The following is a 7,173-nucleotide window of genomic DNA, read 5'->3' as shown; positions in this document are numbered from 1 at the left end:
ACGGTGTTACGCGCCGTTTCAACTTACTTCGTCGCCCGCGTCTACATACATTCGTCNCNCNCNCGCTCTCCCCCGCCTCCCCCCCCCCCGCTCCCTCTCCCTGCGATTTTTCCGCCCTGCCGGCGACCGTAGCCCGATTTTTTCCCGCGAGCACCGATTTTTTTCCGCCCTTTTGCCAGAGCCGCAAAACGGCGCAAAAATGCGATACCGTTTTGCCGAGCCCGGATTAGCGGCAGATCGCTCCGCCGATTTGGTTCGGGCTTCCATCCCCTTGCTACCCCTCTCTACCCTTTCATTCTATCCCTTTCGTTGCGTCGACAAGCATCGCCCGGCGAGCGCGTTTTTTTCCATTTCAATCCTTTGCTCTCGAGATGAGCGGCGAGTTTTAGCCACGATCCCGCGCGAATCTCCTCTCGATGGTGACGCCTGCGATCATGTTTATTTAATCGACGGACGTGCGAAAGATGGCCATTCGGTAAACGCGCTCGCACACCGAGCGAAAAATTTTTATGTCACTTCGCAGACGCCATAAAAAGCGATTTATAGAGATACGTTTGTGCGCGCGTGCGCGACGTTGCAACTTGCAATTCGTATGCATTATATCGTGAGATCGGTGTGGAAAGTTTCACTTTGGATCATCGCGCATTAAATCGATCGTCAACGATGCGAGAAATGGCTTGCGCATGTGATACTAATCATCATTTTAACACCTCGCGCACATCTTATATTACATCAACATCCGCGATCCGATAAGATTTTAAATTTAAACGACCACCGTTATAGAATGTAGATAATAGATGTGTAATTTCTAGCTCTTTCGAAATTTAATGCGCGATTGACACACGGCACAAGTGTAATGTGAAAAAATAATTAAATATGGGTAACATTTATCATAAATTATGTTTTAAAAGTCTATTTACGAGGTTTTTTTATCGCTCGCTGGAATCGCAGATTCCATAAAAATTTGATTAAGATAAAGATAAATATCTACGATTTAATTCCAACTAGAAATTTTACAGGGAACTTTCCCTTCATAATTTCCTTTATATTAATTTTTCATTGTTAGAAATTCAATCATATTTTTTTATCGCCGCTCGTACTTTATTATTTCTCTCAGTTTTACTGATCCGTTCAATTTATTCTGATAATCTAAAAAGGCACATACGAAACTCGAGTTGAATTCTCGATCGTATTCGCACTAGTTTCGTAACATCCACGATATCGCGAAGGGATGGAAAAAGGCACTGGAGGAGGATAAGCCGTCTCGTCGCCGCGCGGAAGGAATCTCGAGCGAAAAGCTCACTCGAGATGCCGCGGAAACAATGTCGAGGGTGAGTCGAAATATACCTAATTGTCGAGAGTGAAACCGGACGGAAGGGTGGAGGGAAGAAAGGAGAGGGGTGGTATAGAAAAGAGAGGAAGAAGGAAGAAGAGAATGGAAATGACACCGGCTCTCGAGAGCTTCTCTCTTTTTCCTTTTCTGTCATTCACCACCACCGCTCCCCTCGCTGTAGCACCCACCCAGCATCCGCTCCTTGTCTCATCCGGCACACTTGCTGCTTTTTATCGACAGCGTGCTTTAACCTTCGAAGCGCAGGGATCGCGTTGGAGGCGTCACGGATTGAGGCGGTGAAGAGAGTGAGTGCTCTACGGAGAGAGAAGAGGAGAGGATGGTGAAGAGCGGAGATAGAGAAGAAAAGAGAGAAAGGACGAGGGGTGGCTCTTTGCGGGGTGGTCGGCAAGCGATCGAGGGTACGGTCGGGGCATTAAACCCATTTAAATATAACCAATACTGGTGAGAGGGGGTGCCTTCCACCCTCTCGGTTATATGGATATGATTTTTACCGTTCATTCGCGTACAACACGTAAGCCGCGCGCAGATGCACGCGTACACGGCGCTCGCCACTCTCGGTCACCCTTTGACCGCGAGAAATATCCACCGGCTCTTTCCGTTCCTCCATGTATTTTTTATTAAAAATTCGACCAGACGCGCCAAAGGAACGCGCGATTGATTCTTGGATCCGAAACATCCACAAAATTGGATAAAAAGATCAATAATTATTTTTTGAAATGTAAATCTGAAAAGAAAATATCTCACTCTTCGTTATATGCACAATGCAATTAAATTATATTATTTAAAAAGTTCGTGATTGGTTCTTGAATTAAAGCATTCACAAAATTGAATGAAAAGAGATTCAATAATTATTTTTTTAAATGTAAATCTGAAGAAGAATCTTACTTTTTTTTATATGCAACGTAATGAAATCATATTATCAAAAAAGTTAGTTGCGATAGCTTTTTTAGGATTTCCTCTTATCTGCAATAAATATATTTTCTACATTCAAATATTTTTATCGGTTCCGAGATTTCGACTTGTACGATTATTTGTTTTCAAAACTGCCGCTCAGAAGATTGCTTATTGAGATAAAAGGTGTAAAAATATTTATATTAAATATTTCTTAAACAGATTTTGAACGATACGATAAATATATGTAATAAAAATTTAAAGATTATTTGCGCATCTTTTATCTTTGTTAATGAATGTATTTCTGGCTGATCGCTTCTTATCGGTCTACATTTAACTATAATTAACTATAATTAATCAATTCCCATGTTATATTTCAACTTTGTCCGAATGAACTGCGCAATCAAAATTCCCTGTTTAAAGAAAAAAATATTTCGCAGATTTGAAATGATTTGCAGTTGTACCGAAAGTGACGAAATCGACGAGTGCGATAACCTCTGAAATACTTTCCTTTGTTATCACCGAAAAGAAGACTCATTCTAAAATCTTTCGCTGCTAATAAATAACGGTCATTCTGAAAATTCTATTACAATTCCATTTTATATGGTAAAAAAATAATTCTTACTATCTCTCACGTAGATCAATCGACGTACTTTCGCTTTCTTTAAATATCGATGTTACGTCAGACGAAGTTAGACAGAAACGATCTCGACAGACATCAAAGTTATATCATGATATGAAACAAGTTCGGAGTCATCTTTCTTGAAACTCACAAGTATGTTTATTCAAAAGTTTACTTATCATTCACGTTCTACGACCTTCCGAAATCCTTGCCACTCGAGATCACGTTCGTGAAGCAATCAATGCAGCTACGTGATCTGAGATAAAACGGGCAGCGTAAGCTGGCAGATGGAAGGAGAAAGAGAGGAAGAGGGAGGGAGAGAGAGAGAGAGAGGAGACAAAGACGATCGCGGGAGACATAGAGTGCATTAGATCGGACTATCGGGAGAGCACGTTTGCCTTTACCTCGAGTGTTCCAGCTACTCAACTCGACGTGGCGCGCGCGGTTATGCACCGCAAATACGTGAGCGCTGCATCACGATGCGTTATCGCATCGCATTTATCTCACCGAGATAGGGAAAACCCGATACAAGCCTATTTTAAAACTTTCGTTTTTTTTCCTCAAAAACTCTCCCCTTTATATTATAGAGCAATTGAACTAAGCCGCGCGGCCCTTGTCTCTCGCGGGAATAAGATACAGTCGTATACTCGCTTTAAAGTTTTCTGCTTTAGGAACTGTGCGCGAGTATACTCAGTTTTAAATTAAATTAATTAATTCGGTCTTTAATTAATAAATGTCGGAGGAAAGAGTTTTAATGACGGAAAAATTGGATGATTAATAATTAAGTTTAAATAATAATAAAAAAAAAGTTCAATCTCGACAAATACAGCGAGATTTTAGTCGCAATTGATTCTCGTGGAGAAAACAAATACGCGTGAAGAATTCAACGGAGTCCGTTGTAATCCGACATTTTACAACATACGCGATATAAGGCTCATCGATATCCTCTGCTTCGTACTTTTATCCTTTCGGCCAAATAAATCGCGCGGCGATACATTATCACCGGTAGTCGTGAGTAAAGGATGATCTATTTAAACGTCGGACTTTCCTCGAAGACTCGGATTCGCCAACGGCGTGTTAAATTATTACGCGGCCCCGCGCGCCTTTTATATCACACCCCTCTACACGGCATATACGACTTTTAGTAGGGCGCAACCTCATCAAAGATGTAGGAGCGGCAAATAAACGTTTACGCTCGCCGTGCCGCGATACGATTCCTTTGCGATCGAAACGCTCCGTCGTTGTGAGTATTAAATTTCTCGCGCGCTTGTACTCCGTTTCGTTTTTTTTCCTCTCCCTTCCGCGGAAATAAAACTTTACGCATTCTGCCATTAAACTTTCTAATGGGGTCGGCCGGCATTAAAGCGTTGCTCCCGCGCGCGCGGCCGCGCCCGACGAAATAAATTTCAATATCTGCCCGATCGCGATCGGCATAAATAAAAACAGCACGTACACGGCTTAACGACCACGTCAATATTTATTTGACGTCCCAAGGCTCGTTAATGCCTTACATTAATTGACCGCGATATTCGATCGCCGATTTACTTATCGGGAGTGACCGATCCTTATCGGTCACTCAATACATCAGCTGATCGGCTAATCGAAACTAATCGAGTATTAACGTGGAAGAACGAACGTTTGTAGAACGAATGTTTCCGAAATAAGAATCTTACAATTAGAACAATTATGAGATGCATAGATTCCAGAGAAAGTATGCGAAGACGATATTTTTCCGTGCCCATAAATGCCATTTTTAGAAAAAAGTTATTTCGCGCAATGAATTAACTTTCTCTAAAATATTTAATACATTTGGGAAAAATGTACAGGAGGATGATAATTTACGACAATGCAGATTTATAGCTAGCGATAGATTTATATCTTGTTTGTAAAGTCGCTGTTGCATCACTGGTAAATAACATTCCGAGCTCCGCGTTTTCAAATTTAAATGGTATCCACTTGAAATTTAAATAATATCTACTTTGAGAAACTAGGACATCTCCTATCGCGTTCAGTTCAGGTAAGGAGAGCATCGAAAACTCATGTACCCCCCCCCCCCCTCCCCCTCGAAGAATACGATTTTAGGGCAGGGGAAGGGGGATGAAAGCTTTCGCTTCAGACGAAAGTCGAGTAATAAAACTGCGTGTTTACGCCATTAAGAGTGGAATGCAAATATCACTACGGCCGATAACGGGAGGTCAATTCTTTGCCGTTCGTATGTTCGTTCTTGCTGCACCTCGTTTCGCTTTCCCAATCCCTTCCTGCTTCTTGGCTGGCTCTCCTTCCCTCTCCTCTCTCTCTCTCTCTCTCACTCTCTTTCGAGATCTCTCTACTCGGCAAGTACCACTCCGACACTGCAATCGAATAATTATCGAGACTACCGCAAAAACTCGCACCGCTTCACAGAGTTCTTTTAGGGGTAGAAGTAAAACGGGAATCCGTAGTTAATACCGTGTTTATCGAGTTAGCCGATCCGAAGACAGCCCGTCCGCGTAATTCCGCGAAAATCCGATTTCCGAAACGTCGCAGGACTTGGTCGTCGATTGCACGCCTTTAATTCACTCATTCCGAAGTTGTCTTTAAGTGTTGAAAGAGACTTTTGTGCGGCTCTTTATTTTCAAACACTGCGCACGTTGTTTAATCTTCTTGACAAAGCGTACTCGTCGAAAGTAAGTTTTAAAGTTGAGAAACGGTCGAGAGAAAACTATTTTATCACTTTCGATTTCTTGTACGACGCGTCATGTTCATCAAGTACGAATAACGTTCTCAATAAATTCTCGATAAATATACATAGTTAATCGTTTTTCGACAATTTGATTACATATATTATATAGCGTATATTAAATTAACTGCCATCATTTCTGAACAACGACTATTTCATTTGATATTTTCGACGATATTTCTTACTTTATGACGACTATTAATTTCGTGCCTGGAAAATGTAGCGCCCAGTCTGGTGCAGCTGCACCGTCACAATTATCCCGATTGACCCTACATATTTAAAAGTTAAAATTGATGTGTATAGATATATCGTGGTGGAGATATATCGCCGGCTACGGGCTACAAATTATCGCCAGGTAAAGGCACAAAGCGTTATGTACCGATATACTCATCCATATTGAGATCGCTCTGTCCCACAATGGGCTCTAACCGACTTTTATTCAAAAGCGGGGTTTTTCAACAAAGTTGATGAAAAACACGCCGGCGCCTCCTCCATGGCGAACCGAGCCATTTATCCAATCACAGTCCGCGATACCAGCGGCCGGTGAATTAATAAAAAAGCAATCTACAAACTATCGCAACGATTTATACGTGTAATTCCTCTGATTAACTCACGGTATTGCCGCCGTGCCGCGCCGCTCCGCGCCGCTCCGCTCCGCGCCGCGCCGCGCCGCGCGTTTTTATAACGCGCCCGTTTACGCGCCGGCGGAATTGCGCGGCTCCCGCGTCAATGATTGTAATTTTATTACATGCAACAAATCGAAATTCCAACCTAGTCGCCGAGTAAATTCGACATTAGCGCGTTCAACATTTAACATTAAAATAGGACCCTCAATTATTCGATCCACGAAAATAGAGATTAATTAACATTTAGGAGCTCATTCCGCAAACAACATCGTGCGATAAGCTTCGGTAAAGCGAACGAATTTCTACTGACGAGTCTTGGGAGTTTACAGATGGTAATTGAATTGCCGTTTATGGGTTACGATACTAAATACTATAGTAGAAGTATATTTGACATTTTCCATCTGCGATCTACGTATGGAATTATAAATGTATTCAATTTTAAACGTTTGTTCCTCTAGTTCCTATATTGCTTATATACTATTATTTCCATTTAAATATACTATTATTTTTCCTATATAAATAAATGTTATACGCATACAATTTTTATTTTCATTTCATCCTTCAATACTCTCACATGTAGAATTTTAAAACAATAACAAGTTAATATACATAGATCGCTATACAATAACAAATGAAATAATAATAAGTAAGAGCGTTAAAGAAATAATAATAAAGAAAGAGCGATACGATCGAGTGCCTAATAATATTTCTACATGTAAATTCTAAAAATATTATTAGACACCAAGATGTAACCTTATTAGCTCTTTCTCTATTATTATTTATTTAAAATTTAAAAAACTTAGGGGAATCCGTTTTGTTAGAAATATGTTTACAAATTGACTTAAGTTTACATGACTATCAGAACAATTCATAAGTTAACATTATCGCCAATTGTTGCTTTTAAAAGATTAATAGATCCCCTCCCATTGAAAAATAAATAAATGCGTTCTCTCTCTCTCTC

The sequence above is a fragment of the Atta cephalotes genome (genome assembly GCF_000143395.1).
Source record: "Atta cephalotes unplaced genomic scaffold scaffold00033, whole genome shotgun sequence".
NCBI classification, from domain to species: domain Eukaryota; kingdom Metazoa; phylum Arthropoda; class Insecta; order Hymenoptera; family Formicidae; genus Atta; species Atta cephalotes.
The sequence above is the reverse complement of the archived record's forward strand: the minus strand, read 5'-3'. Positions refer to the sequence as shown.